The sequence below is a fragment of the Varroa jacobsoni genome, unplaced genomic scaffold, assembly GCF_002532875.2.
Source record: "Varroa jacobsoni isolate VJ856 unplaced genomic scaffold, vjacob_1.0 scaffold_436, whole genome shotgun sequence".
Taxonomy (NCBI): Eukaryota; Metazoa; Arthropoda; class Arachnida; order Mesostigmata; family Varroidae; genus Varroa; species Varroa jacobsoni.
In genome coordinates this window covers 51,989-66,016 of record NW_019213338.1, presented here as the reverse complement: position 1 = coordinate 66,016, position 14,028 = coordinate 51,989, and the positions used below count along the sequence as shown (strand labels likewise).

The window sequence follows — 14,028 nt, the reverse complement described above, 5'->3', positions numbered from 1 at the left end:
CGTATTCGCAGCATAGCATGCCTGATATTATATCTGAGCTCCCGAACATATCGAAAGAGTCACAAACGCATACGGAATGAGTATTACGTTCCATATATATACTAAACATAGTACGTAAATTGGCAGCTGTAGCGTAATTACGTTTCAGTTTGCTATTGCTGAATAGAGACACGAGGCTACCGCGAACGTCTTCCGCACGCTTTACTCCAGTTCGTGCTGGTACCAAATTTAATGCCGTAGACCATACCCATAGCACCCCTGGCGACAAAGTAAGCTTATTTCGAATAAGCTATATTTTAATATGCTATATTAATTAATTAATTTTAACATATTATTCTAATATAGTTATATTTATATATCTATTAAGCTATATTTCAATCAATAATAAGTCAAATGTTCCGATCCGAAAGAAAATCCCTACATCGTTCGGGTACATGAAACGATTGTAACACGTGCACCCCGTGCCGTTGTAGCAACATTCTTAACAGCTTGTCCTGTGTAGGAACATAATTTTTGAATAGGCGAAATATTGCAGACATGGTCATTTCGAAAAGCATCAAAGTGTTACAATTATACGACACAACTGTCCAATTGATTTATCTTCCAAACCGTTAGCAATTGCTTATACTGCCGAATTATTAGCGCGTGTTCAAGTATTTTTGTAAAGCTTCTGCATGCGTTTTCGTATAGAAGCTGCACGTTTGCCTGCTTTGCTGCGAATACACAGAAAACGAACGTGCACCGAATATCGCGCGTTGGACTTCGTTTCATGGGTGACTGTTTAGGCTAGCATTAGCGTTTGACGCGGCATACATTCCGTCGCCTATTCATAACGTGTGGCCTTTTTTCGCTTTCTCTCGGTCTTATTGAATCCTGGCGGAATTGCCAAATCACTATCGGCCTGCGAGTAACAGCAATTAGTCCGCGTTGACTATGTACAATACGACCTCGGCTGCAGCCCGCGATTGCAGCTCTGGCTAAGTGCAGATTGAACTGACGTTTTTGACGTTGTCGGACGCTTATGGTCGGCATCGTTGTTGCAGTGAGGCTGGAGGGGTGAAGCCATACCGATTGTGGACTCGGCTCGTCGTCGCGGATTGCGTTGTAACGAAAAGGCTTCGGGATCGAAGGGCAACAAAACAATACTCGCATGCCTACGTGCTCTTGCTTAAAGGTTTGGGCGGGTGCGATATGTATGACGCGAAGCTCTCTTGACAAATGGACGAAATAAACGAGCAACTAGGCGAATGAAAGAGCTGATGATGGCGGCTACGTTAGCGGTGACTATGGTACTGTGAACGACGGCGGCGGCGGCGGCGGCGATGACGATGACGACGACGACGATAAGAGAACCTACGCCCGCATAGGAGACAGCGACTCCGAAGTGAAAGCACTGATTGAGGCAAGGGAGGAAGAGAAAAAAAACGGGAAAAAAAGTAGGTTCTCCAGGCCGTTGTCACTGATATTACAGCTGCTAGTCTGGCAACGGATGCTGCTCGCAAGAAAGATTGCCGGCCATTATTGACGATCGATGGCTCTGCGATTCCTGGTCGAGCAAGGCGTAGAACCGCGCCAGAAAATAACGAATATACATTCGCGCCGCAGTAATCTTTACGATGGTTGTGGTGTTGCTGTTTGTGCCGCCAGAGATGAAAATGAGCAAAGTACCGAAAGGAGGAAGCGACAAACGAGTGGCTATTGTACGCAGGGCTTAATAAATCGTGTACCTGCTTATCTGTGCGATGACTCTTGACCGGAGCTGGTTATACGTTCGCTTTTATACGTGAGACAAAACCCTGCAACGACGACAACTGGTCAGCACAGACGGTATTGTTTGAATAGAGATGTGGGCCAGTTGAATTTTGAATCAATCTTTCAGCTTGGCGGAGGCTAGCGGAGTAATCAATGGGAGAAATATAAGCTGCCCATAATGATAGCAATAATTACTATGGTAACTACGGCTGAATGCACGTTAATTTAAATGCGCTTCTAATGTACATCAGTCTAGCCTTTTTTATTCGTAAATACAAAATATTCAACAGTTGCTACAAGATCCTGTTTATGTTGCATTTGTCCTATTACAGCCAAACACGCTTTGAAAGCTTTGCCCTTTTTCGCTTTACGAAACAAACGATATTTGACGCGTTTATTGTCGCTTGGATTTCAGCAGAGCCTTAAAGCTCTACAAATGAGTTCTGTTAGAAATGGCCAAGCGATAACATGGTCATGCGTCACAATTCCTGCAATTCGGGCCGTGTCGTCAAGTAAAACGAAAAATCACTAAGCACGGATGTGTCATGTCACGGTACATGTAAACGCTTCTAATGCGAACGACGACTTTCAACCTTATAAATTTGAGAACTTGTTGCACTTCCATATGTAAGAAATTCATACTTTCTAGATGATTAAGTTATCCTGCCAGCCATTGTCTGCTGTAGCAGCCCTCTGGCAAAGTCTTTCCATCGGTACTGTCCGCCTTTGTCTACGCCCTATTATATCACATCACAGCATATGGCTTGACGATTATACATAAGTTTAAAACTACTACTATTCAACAACAACTGCGTGTAAGGTAACTTACAGTGATAAAAAGTATTGGCTATTTTACGTGTGATATGCTGTCCTGCTTCGTCACGGCGTCAGAAATTAGCTTATTAATTAGAGAAAGAGAAGGTATTATCGCGACTCGTTTATTAAGTAGAAAATAAATATCAATTAAACTAAACGAAAAATACTAATAGATAAGATATCCTTTCTCGTGTATTTTGATGTCTCTAGGTGTATGGCTGCCGATTAAGGCACATTTTCATATGAGCTAAAAGGGTTTCTCATCCTCGTATTGCCCGTACTACAAATACGTGTACATGCGTAAAAACTAGAAACAAACCAGTTAAAATTTTTATTCACAAATTTTGATACTACACGCAGAAAGCAAACAAGATCCAAGTTTTATCTATTTACTTGAAAGTTCCGTACTACTTAAGCAGTCGCAAATTAAAAATGAACCTTGCCAGAACTAATGCCATTAATCTATCAGCACTTAATACACTTCAGTATCATAGGCCCCATAAGGTGACTGTTGTCGAATGCTTTCTTCTGGATAAACCCTTTACGAACATTAGTTTTCTTTCTGGGTGTCATCACTGTCGTCATCCCGACCTTCAAGTTTTAGATACTTCAACCTCTCAGTTCAGTTACTGTCAGATTATCAGCATTAAATTCTGGAGCTTTTTCAAATTTCTTCACCTATTGCCCCTGCTACTGCTTGCAATACTTCGTGAAATTTTTACTAATCTACAACAACAATATTACCCGTAGGTTGCGCACATATAACTACAAATACCCGTGACAGATAACTTCTTAGCGATATCACAGGCCCTAACGACTTGAGACCCACAGGGGCAGTTGCCTTCAGCATCACATGGGCGCGACATCATCCTCGTCATTATGATCCCATCGACGGTACCTCATTGAAATCTGTCGTATTCGTTGGCGAGATCGCGCTTGCTCGTGCTGCCTAGCATCGTTGCGACTAGGCTTTCTTTTTACTAGGCCTATGATGGGCCTCAATCATCGGGGTCACCCATGGGGCGGTATGCGTTGCGATAATACGCCAATCCGTACAGGTCGCTGCGCTAAGAGTACTTGAAGAACAGCTCTAACGGTCTGCCTGCCCGTCGCCTAGTTTGTATATGTGTTGTCTATATATGCTAGTAGCGTGCCTTGGTCGTCGAGGAATATCTGGCTGCCACCGCCGTCGTTGTCGTCGTCAGTTTTCTTGCTGCAGCCATTAGCCAAGACTGCTTCGTAGGCGCACTACGATGGTGACCGACTTTTCCATCCCGCCGACAATGACGGCCATGGCGATCTTCGTGCGGTTGTTCTGCGACTTCGTGCGTGTACATAGTCAGGTTGTACGGGTATAGGTTCGCCGGGCTTGTTGCCTCGTTTGCTCTTCTCTTTCTTGTTTTTCTCTGCGCTATCGTCTCTTGTTTGGCTTTTCTTTTCGCTCTATGCATCCCTGACGCGTTCGTGGCCCGTTCTCAGTTGGGCAAGCGGTGTTCTTGGTTCGACTCATTTCAACCTGCAGGAGGATCAGAGTCTGTGGCCGAACGAACACAGCACTTCGCTGTGTGCTATTACAGGGCTGGCTATGCTATGCTACTTGGATTATTCGTATCATACATCTAGTAGACAGTGTGTCGTTCCGCAGAGCTGTCGTTGCACCCGAGCGACGCCGGTTTAGTATAGCATCAGAGTGATCTGAGGGGCGCCGGAAGGCCCCACGCCCTCGCATCGCCGTCAATATTAACAGCAGCGTGTAGAACGGCAACAGAATTCGGACAACTACTATTTACGTCAGAAAGATAGACTTGTTACCGTTGTAGGAGTTGGGGGTCGTCGTTTTAGCCATTTGTAGTGATGTCGTTACTGCTGTTGTTTCCTGCTAGCTCCTAAAGCTACCTTTAGGGATTTGCCGACATGATTACCATCGCCTAGCGGGAAAACACTACACAAATATTTCGCTTGGTCTTGGTGAGTCCTATGACAGATCTCTTTCGTTCAGGACAGCGTCGGGTCAAATCTATGTCGTAGGAACTTTCACAGGGAGTATTCGTGCGGTGTCGCGCGTTTTGCCATTTTTTCCCTCGTTATATTAAAGTAGCTCTATTTTCTCTCCCGTAGTTAATTCGGTCTGGTCTTCATCTCGTTGATTTTTATGATATCGAAGTAGCTTGTTTCATGATGGCGCTAAGCTTGCCGACGATGTGTTCGTTCTAGCCATGACCAAGCTATATCGTTTGTTGGCAAATCTTTTTCTAATTTTGTGCTTTTGATTAGCAAGAAAGCAAGCAACGTTCAAGCAACACTACCAGTCTGACCTTAACATCTGTTAAAAAAAAAAGAGCAGTAATGGAATTTATGAAGAAAATCGCATTCATTCAGGGACAATTACAATAATTGTCGGTGAAGTTGTGCGAATGTTTACTTTATGCCTGACCGTTTGTGGCTGGGGACGAATAAGGGATATTGGGTCAATTTCTTGTATATATATATATATATACACATACACAAGATGCCCTAAAAATGTATGCATAATTTGAGTGATTATAACTTCATATTTTATTTACACATGATTCCTATTTGCCCTTTACATGAGGTTTTCCGAACTCCAACCCACGATTGCCTTTCTACAATAAACAAGTCGTGGGTAACATTTTACGTATAAAATCGCATAGTAAAATAAGATGAGAAAAATAAATTTTTATTATTTCCTTAATTCAGTTTGTAATCAAAGCTGTAAGCTAGCCTAAAAAAATGTTTTCATGACGTTTTCACTTTCGGCACTTGACCTTCAGCTCTACATATATGGTAAGTTAAGTGCTCGACTCAAGAACGGATGTACACCTTCAACAGCAGCATTTACCGTCATGCAGTGTGCTATTAAGACGTGCCTTGCACAATTCGGGTGCAATTCAGGATATAATCCAGAAATATTCACGCACCCCACCGTTTTTCTGCAATCTAAATATATGCAAAAACGACATAATGCTTAAACTACTTACATCTACAAAAAATCTGAAAATATTTTACTTCATATCGTGGCCGACTTGTTCATCACAGGGACTCCGGATTTTGTATCTCGAAGTAGATAGCAAGAGCCATATCATCGAATTCACGCCGATCGAACAAATGCACACTATTACCTGTTATAGCGACACCAACTGCGTGCGCGAATCTTACCGTCTTTATTCATCGATCTGACATACTTGTTGTTCAAATTATTGATAAACCCCCAAAGCATCACCGACAATGATTGGCTTTCGTGTTACGGTCATAGTATAGTTAGGACGAGCGACCCTGTTACCTGTATTCGTCTGATTACCAGTGGGACAAGCTACGAAAGCGTTGTCATGTCATTCGGAAACCTCTTTGGTTTTGCTTTTCTCCAGAATCATAAAATAAGGTCCAGATTGGACAACGCCGGCTGCGTCGGATGCTTTTCCAAGTCTTTGACTTCTTAAGGGTTCAAAAGCGTCGATCAATAGACAGAAACCCATTTTACGTCATCTTACAAAATGACCTAGCACAGCGCTGTATACGAATGCAGGGATCGTCATCAAAGGTTCGGAACATCGTTGGCTTTTTTAGCTCATATGCGTGCGTTTTATTAACTATTTGGTTCTAAAAAATATTCGTCGTTTGTAGTTCCCTTTTAATAATCTGAGAGAAAAAAATGTCCACAACATGTTCGTAGGTCTGCTAGATATAATCATTCTGGCGGTAGCAGTTTGCGGTCTGCTCAAAACTGATCTGTAATACATTCGTCACACAGCTTATGAATAGCAACACCGACTGCAAAATTTAGGTGCAACTTACAACCGAGATTGATAAATCTATATTGATAAAAAGAATAGATAGCATTTTTTTTTGTCTTATTAAAATTTGAAACCGGTGGCGCAGCTTATTCTGTGGGAGCACAACCAGGATATTCTCTGTTGTCATCGTTCTCAGCTAACAGCAGACTTCTTCATGTCCTTATCCCAACAAAGGAAAACAAAAGATTCGATGTCAATGGGCAGAAATTAGTAGCGGGTGCATGCGATTTTTCCCTTTCCGGTGTGGTCCGTACATACGATTCGTGAAAAACAGTTATTGCTTCGACATTCATGAGTGGCTTGAATAGGATCAGACCAGATCCTCTGCTATGTCAGGTCAGAAACGCGCTAGCGCGTTTCATGTGTAGTCCCAGAACATCCTTGGCTATTCGTGGCTTTATCGGTGTTACTCATCATGACGCTAACAGGCAGTCAAGAGGATTCGCCGGTATGAACCTAAACTAGTGTTTTTATTCGCTGGGCCTGAACTGATCGCCAGCTAGTTTAGGAAAGCGCGCATCCAAAACGACGCAAATTATGTCGTTCTTTAGGAACTAACTCTAGCTGCATTTTTTTTTGGATATATCTTGACACTTGACTTATCGGAATCGTAAACGAAGCATCTGAATAGGTGTGCATACATTTCGGACAGAAAAATCACTAATAAACGCGAGGTTGAGTTGTCGACCCTTCGAAGAAAATTGACTTGATATATACCTGCCTGGGGACTACGGCACTCAAAGACGTGGGCATTGTTCTGTATTCGTAAGAAAGGTAGACTCCTCAGATTACTCGAAGTAATCAAGAAAATAGGTAAATCTTCGTGCTGTGCTGATCCTCGGTGATTTTTCTCTATGAGAAAGTGTTCGAAAAGTTTATCCTCACTCATATATAAGCTCGCACCAAATCACAGATATTCCTATATTATGTTTTACAGTGATGGTGAGTTGTAACAGCAAAATTATAACCGAAGGCAAATTCAAACGACGAACCCTGTCATTCTTTCCGGGGATTAGCTATATATCGATGTAAGTGAGAACAGCACGCCCACAGCAAATCCTCCCCCAGCGATGGCCAATATGGTCTAACCAATGATGCCTGTTCATTTCGTACATTGATACCCACCTGGGAAGTGGCTTCGTTCTTGGATCAATTCTGCCCACGTGTCATTGTCGGGCAGATCTCGAAGCTGAGAAGGGCGCACCTGCTCAATGAGTATCGACGATTTCTTGTGCTCTATATATATATATATATATACATATATATATATATATATATATATATATTTATCATTCACTTTCAAGTGTACCATGCTATAATAAAAATACGGGTAATACAAACCCTTTGTTTTGTTATCCGCTTACCTAAATATACGCATGGCTTGCTTGATATTGAGACTTAACTGGATGTAAAGGCCTGGAACATCCCGGCTCGCAACTTAACTTGACTCAGTTCTGTTTTAGACAGGGCTTTTCCTACTTATTGGCAAAGGCAATGTTCCATTGTGTCGCAAGGTATTGTTGTCTTCCCGTGAAACGGGGAAAACAAGTGTTTACTTTAAAGTTAAAGTAAATAGATTTTCACACTTAGCAACAATGTCTGATTGACAACTAGTTAAGGAACTGTAGCCTTAGATTATTCGAAGTTATTGGTGTCAATAACTGGATAAAGATACAGCGTACGAAATAGCATAATATATTTCACGCAATTATAGCATCTTCTTGGCTATTTGCCTAACATGACGACAAACGCTATGACGCTCCCGCTGCCAGTGGGGCGCTGTATGAATTATTATCTAGATAAATCTATCCGACAATCTAATAAAGTTGTGGTACGATGAGGAAACTTTTTTCCGCCTTCTTTTCCTCTGTGTTGAATCTTAAACTGAAACAAATGGGTTGAAGGGTCGTCATCGACCGATTCAAATCGACCACTACAACAATAGTAACAAACACATCAATAAAGGCTAAGGTACCGTGACGTAACTGTTTCTCCAGCCGTTCGCAGCAAAGCCGCCGTTACTGTTATAATTATGACCTATGGCCGTACTTAATTGTTTTTGAAAACTACCATCACTGCCAGGCTGAACGAGCTTCTCTACTCAAAACAAAACAACTGCTTTTGCGGCCGCGTGCAACGCCGCATTAGAAACTCCCATAATCGGATAGATCGACAGTGAACGCCAATATCGTGCTATCGCCGGTCGACTGACGACGTTCGCTGACGATTAGAGCAACCCCATATAGTGGATCTACTGCGATCCAGCAATGCGATTGGCATAACGCTGTTGTCGTTCTTCTTCTAGGGATAGAAATCTCTGCTGACTGTGCCGTTATGGTGGGTCCAATGGTAAGTTAGCGCTCACTATGGTGAAGTATTAGCTTACTTCGTTGGTTTCCGCTGCTCGGTTAGTTGGTCCCTGCCGAAAATTCGACTGAAGACGCCAACTATCAGGAAAAGATGGTGGTTGAACCAGCAGGCAGATAGTGAGATAGAAGGCACTTCATACGAATATGGGCGAGCGGGGCGGCATTACCCGCCCCATAAACAGGCACCTCGACTGGTCCACTTCCGAACAGCAAGAACGGCAGCAGACATACGAAGTGGAGTCAAAAGTAACAGAAGGGCCGCATACAGAGCGACGCAAAAGCAAAAGTTGTACACGGGACGGACGCTGTGGCACCTTACGACACGGCCATAACGCAGCAAGGTCTGGTCGAAAGACAAGAAACGTTGTAGTCTTCATGAGCAACCACGTCACTATGTCAACACAACGACGTGTATGTAGATGGTGGCGAAATCACGAAATCGAATAAACTCGAGGGGAAAAAGGAGACGCGAGTCACTAGTCGGTAATTGACGACTGAGGAACAACGTAATAAAACGTAACGATTTCCCATACTTGAGCTAACTAAAACGAGAGAGGTTGGCCGCATTGGACAATTGGAAGCAAGCAACTTCTGAGGAGGCAGGGCCCTTACTTGGGGTCGAGTACATATATATGGATGCATTGACGTGTTAGTGGACATTGCGGTGTTGATCCTGAAGACAGGTGAATGAATATTGATATGTGTTTGCAGAAGGTTGTCAAAGCGGCATCATCCCATAAGATAACTACTACTTAAAGTGTAATGAATATTAACAATAAAGTTCCCGGTATGTGTGGATTTGTATCCGACAGTCGGCACACTAAAGGGTAGAGATTGTAGACCATCGGTTATTATCATTTAAGTGAAATACTGGATCACGAGGACTACGCTGTCTAGTTTTGAAAGCCAATGCACGACCATATATATTGCACGTAGATAATGATCTACAAACGTTGACTATTATCTTCTGAACTGCTTCTAAATTTCTCAGCTCTTAAAGAGATGACACTGTTTTGTCTAGCATTATCGTTGTGTGATTTATAGTTAACAGTGGAAAATTCTTCTTTTTAAGGTGAAGATATTCTAATTTATGTGCACGGAGAATGGGCATGCCATTGATTTGTATTCGAAGATCACTTTAACGTCGAGCCGTTCTTGCTTGTCTGTTCCCAACCATTTCGTCGTCTGATGCATGCAGAATGCCGATAAAGACAAAACACTTGGGCTTCTGCCACAGTTGCCACAATTCAGGCGTGGCGGCTTGTCCCTAACGCGCAAACATGTCGTGTTCTCCTTGCATAAACGATCTTTTATGCGTGAGTCACGCTGACGTTACTAATACTGTTGTACGTCTCACGTTGTCAAATACTATAAATGAACCAGGAAGAGTCTTACATATATATATATATATATGATATATATGTATATATCTGCGTTCTTATACGCAGGGCAGCCGCACCTGGCCATATAGACATCGGATGACTGATCCGATTCGAGCATATTCGGAAGAACAAGTTACTCGTCTTTGTTAGTGTGGTTGGTGCAAGACGTTGAGGAGAAGGATGATCTTGCTGTTAGATTACTTGTATTCAGACTTCTAGAATAGCTAAGGACAAATTAGGGCAGTTAATGAATCTTTTAGCGAGCTTTCCAGCCCAACTGCAACAAGCTGAAATGACCCGTGTATGTTTTGTATTTTTAAACAATGTGCGTTCAGAGGTGTGAATGCATATACATATATAGCTGGATACAATGAAGCCTTTTATGAGCGAGACGATCCTGCCATGAGGTTTCCTACCAAACGAAAGTAAAGCAAGCTAGACAAGCAAAAAACTATGATTAATGGATAAAACTATCGTTGTGATAGGATTGTGACGTATGAACAAATAGAAATCGGGTTAGATAGAATTAACGATTTCCATTTTAATTCCTTGTAGCGTATTTGTAAAATATACATTGCATTTACAGGCTACTAGTATCATTCTAGAACATGTTATGCCATAATGTATCGCCTGGTTCTATGTTATTCTTTTCTTTTTTTGCAGAACGTCGCTGGGTCTGATTTGGCTCGGTGCCACTCGTACCCCAACCACTTTCACTTACTAATACGTAATGTTAAGATACAGAACATTTATAGAAATATCATCTGAAATTGACACGAATTCAATAATTGGCCTGTTCTTTCTGTTCAATAAGTCTTCAGAAACAATAGGATACCCAAATAATCCCTATTCGCTACAAGCAATAAAAATGTCTGACTAAATGCCGCTGACATTTTCTCTTTGTTGCAGTTAAACTTGTCCTAATAAAGTCTTTTTTCAACCTAAAATGGATCATCGTTTTGCTATCCACAACAGCGCAGCGAAGAGATAACAATAAGAGCTCACCGTGTTGAGTAAACGGCTATCCAACTAGTCCACTTAGACGTATAGTCTCCCTCTGCGCACCTGTAAAAAGCGCCGACATATTGTATTCATAACGTAACGCGTACAAGTGTTATAGAATGGATAGACTTCACGCTGACGACAAAGCTAAAATGTTCGCTATACAGGTGGGCCATTTTGTTGGTACAGGCCCAAAGTTAGCGAAAAGCGTTTTAATATGCGACAGATTGTGCAAGGACCTTAGCTATGATGGGCGTATTGCACTGTTTAACCGACCATCTGAAATAAGTTTGATGATGGAAACACGCCAAGTGAACTGAAGAAACATCGGCGTAATTGGCTAGATGAGCTTACTTAACGGATTTGTGTGGGGTTAAATTATCTTGCGTAAATGCTGGAGAATAACATGGCGCCGAGCGTCTGAAGTAATCGTTTGTAGCGTTTTGTAGTACCGATTAAAAATCGTGTGCTGAATCCGTTCACGCTATATATATTTATACGCAAATTTAGTTTGAAGACAAATTTTGGACGTTGTACTCTGTAAGCATTTTCTTCAACTTGCTAGGGACGTCGCCATGAAAACGTAGCAGTAGCGTACTTGTAAAAGGAAATATGAAAAAATGACTTATTATAATAACACATAGAAAATGTACAAAATGGGCTGAATTAGAATATAGCCTATGCGGTTCGCTGGTGGCCGAACATATTCATCTGTTTCACTACCTAACCCAGTTTTGAGCTGAAGTACTCAGTTGTCACGGGCAGGCTGGTAAGTTTGTCTGACCACATGTAGCTCGTTAGATACGTATACTCGATTATTTTATTTTATCGACTATTTAAACGTTTGTGTCAATCTATCTACCCAACGAATTTCTAAATATGTGTACGAATAAGCACAGAAGACTGAGTGTGATGATCAGCTTCGTGGACAATGCAATAGACATTTTTTAGGGCGCTTCTGCAATGGTCACCAATAACCGACCATGATCATTGCAAGCCATATTTTTCAAAGTCAAACATGTAATATATATATATATATATAAACATTTCTATCAACAAGTATACTGAACGTGAAGACTGACTGCGTGTTATGTTGACGAGTGTAGAAATTTTCAACTGAGAAGTATTTGCGCTAGTTTCGATACGGCGACTGTCAAGATCATCACTTCTTTCTACGAATCAATACATGCGTAGCAGTTTAACTTTCTGGAAGTTGATACATTGATTTTGAAGACAAGTTTATCGATTCCGTTCTGTTAACCTGTTAAACTGTTCGGTTATTTATCATTTCTCATTATTGCCCACGCCAGACGATCAAAAGGGAAGCATCTAGACGACCGGCCTGCAACAAACTGAAGTTACTCGTTGCTGTGAGCCGATCTTTGCTGGCCAGAATAACAAAGCAAAACGAGTTTTCACCCGCACGACATCGTTGATATGCCTATAATCCCTAATCGAATCACACAGCCATCGACCATCTGCGAGCGAATTTTCGCTATATATCGTAATAGTTTTAGACTCGCCGTATCTACCGTTATTGTTTGTCGCTCCGTCTTTCAGCGTCCATGTCAAAATGCTATTGAGAGATGGTATCCGGTAAGTAAGCTTCTCTATCCGCACACGTCGACCCGTGTACTTTCCTATCAGTTCAGTGCGTAACGGCTTTTACTTGAGGAACATTTTCATTAGTCATTTGATGTATTTTTACTAGGTGGCTCGTTACTTTGACTAAATTCTATTCAGTTTGACGATGTGGACGACCGTCATTAGGTCATGAACGTTCGCTCCTCCGTCTAGTCCCAAACTGAGTACAACTCCCAGGATACTCTTATAAAGATGTTTTTTTCATAAAAAGCTTCCATAAAGCTTAAGAACTCAAAACACACTTTCGGTAACCTATTGAGATTGAACATCTTGCGAATAATTAAACTGATAAAATAAACTGGGACGGAGCAAAAACCCATTTGCCATGTAAATTATTATTGTGACCTGCAACCCGAAACAGCAACGTTTCAACAATTTACTGCTCTCGTGTTGTCGAATAGCAACCCCAACGGTTCGCAAGTCCAGCAAAGATAAAACTAACTGATCCTGACAGACAACGCTGTGGCTCATTATTGGATAGTCCAAAAAGGTTTACAGTTATATAAATATGACCTTTAACATGTCACTCAGATGAGTAGGATAAACCGTACTGGACTTCGAAAAAACTGTCGCTTGAACGTTATTTTGCTTGAGAGACTTTTTTTTTTTTGAGTAGTAAGTTAAACTGTTCCCTACAACGATCCTAACTACCTTATAGAACAGTTTTTATCTCTAACAGATTTCAAGGCTTGTTTTCAAATGAAAACTGTAATTTAGTCAGACGATATGCAATAATATCAAAAAAAAAAAAAAAAACTAAACCAATTGATAATTTTAGATATAGCCCAGGTAGACTTTTAGTGTGAACGCCGTAAGACTGGAGTGGAAATGTGGAGGAAATGGGAGAAGCAGACAATAATTCGATTAACTTTAAAATTTGCCAAGAAGCACAAATCAATCCCGTCCGATCATTTAGTGGCGTCAATCAAGTGTGAAAGCACTAAGGGGATGTCATCTTAGTCTTTTTTTCCAGACTGGCTTAGTAGGCAAATCGATCACCTTAAATAGCTTTATGAACAGTCGTGGAGTCGGGACAACAGTTAAAAGCGTTTTTGATGAAAGAATTCATCAAAGAATCACTTAAGAGATGTTATACTATTACGTTAAATTTTCAATTGTTATTCCTTATGACATAAAGCATAAGTTCAATTTCGTGACTATTTTAATGCAGGTTTTGATATAATAGAATGAAGATAACAAACACTCTCGCAGTTCTTTGTCGCAGGTAGATCACTGTAACTTGTTTTGTAG

General features: G+C 41.4%; 1 protein-coding gene and 1 long non-coding RNA gene across 5 annotated transcripts in view; one reads left to right on the top strand and one right to left on the bottom strand.

The window, feature by feature from the left end:
- LOC111260405 (uncharacterized) overlaps positions 1-14,028 on the top strand; it is a 40,453-nt gene that overhangs the window by 1,199 nt on the left and 25,226 nt on the right. The window lies entirely within an intron of this gene.
- Positions 1-14,028, bottom strand: part of LOC111260408 (uncharacterized) — a 48,088-nt gene that overhangs the window by 18,899 nt on the left and 15,161 nt on the right. For all 3 annotated transcript variants that reach the window (XR_015311064.1, XR_015311061.1, XR_015311062.1), the window contains one exon: positions 11,137-11,196. This is a non-coding gene — a long non-coding RNA (uncharacterized LOC111260408). The remainder of the gene's footprint in view (positions 1-11,136; positions 11,197-14,028) is intronic.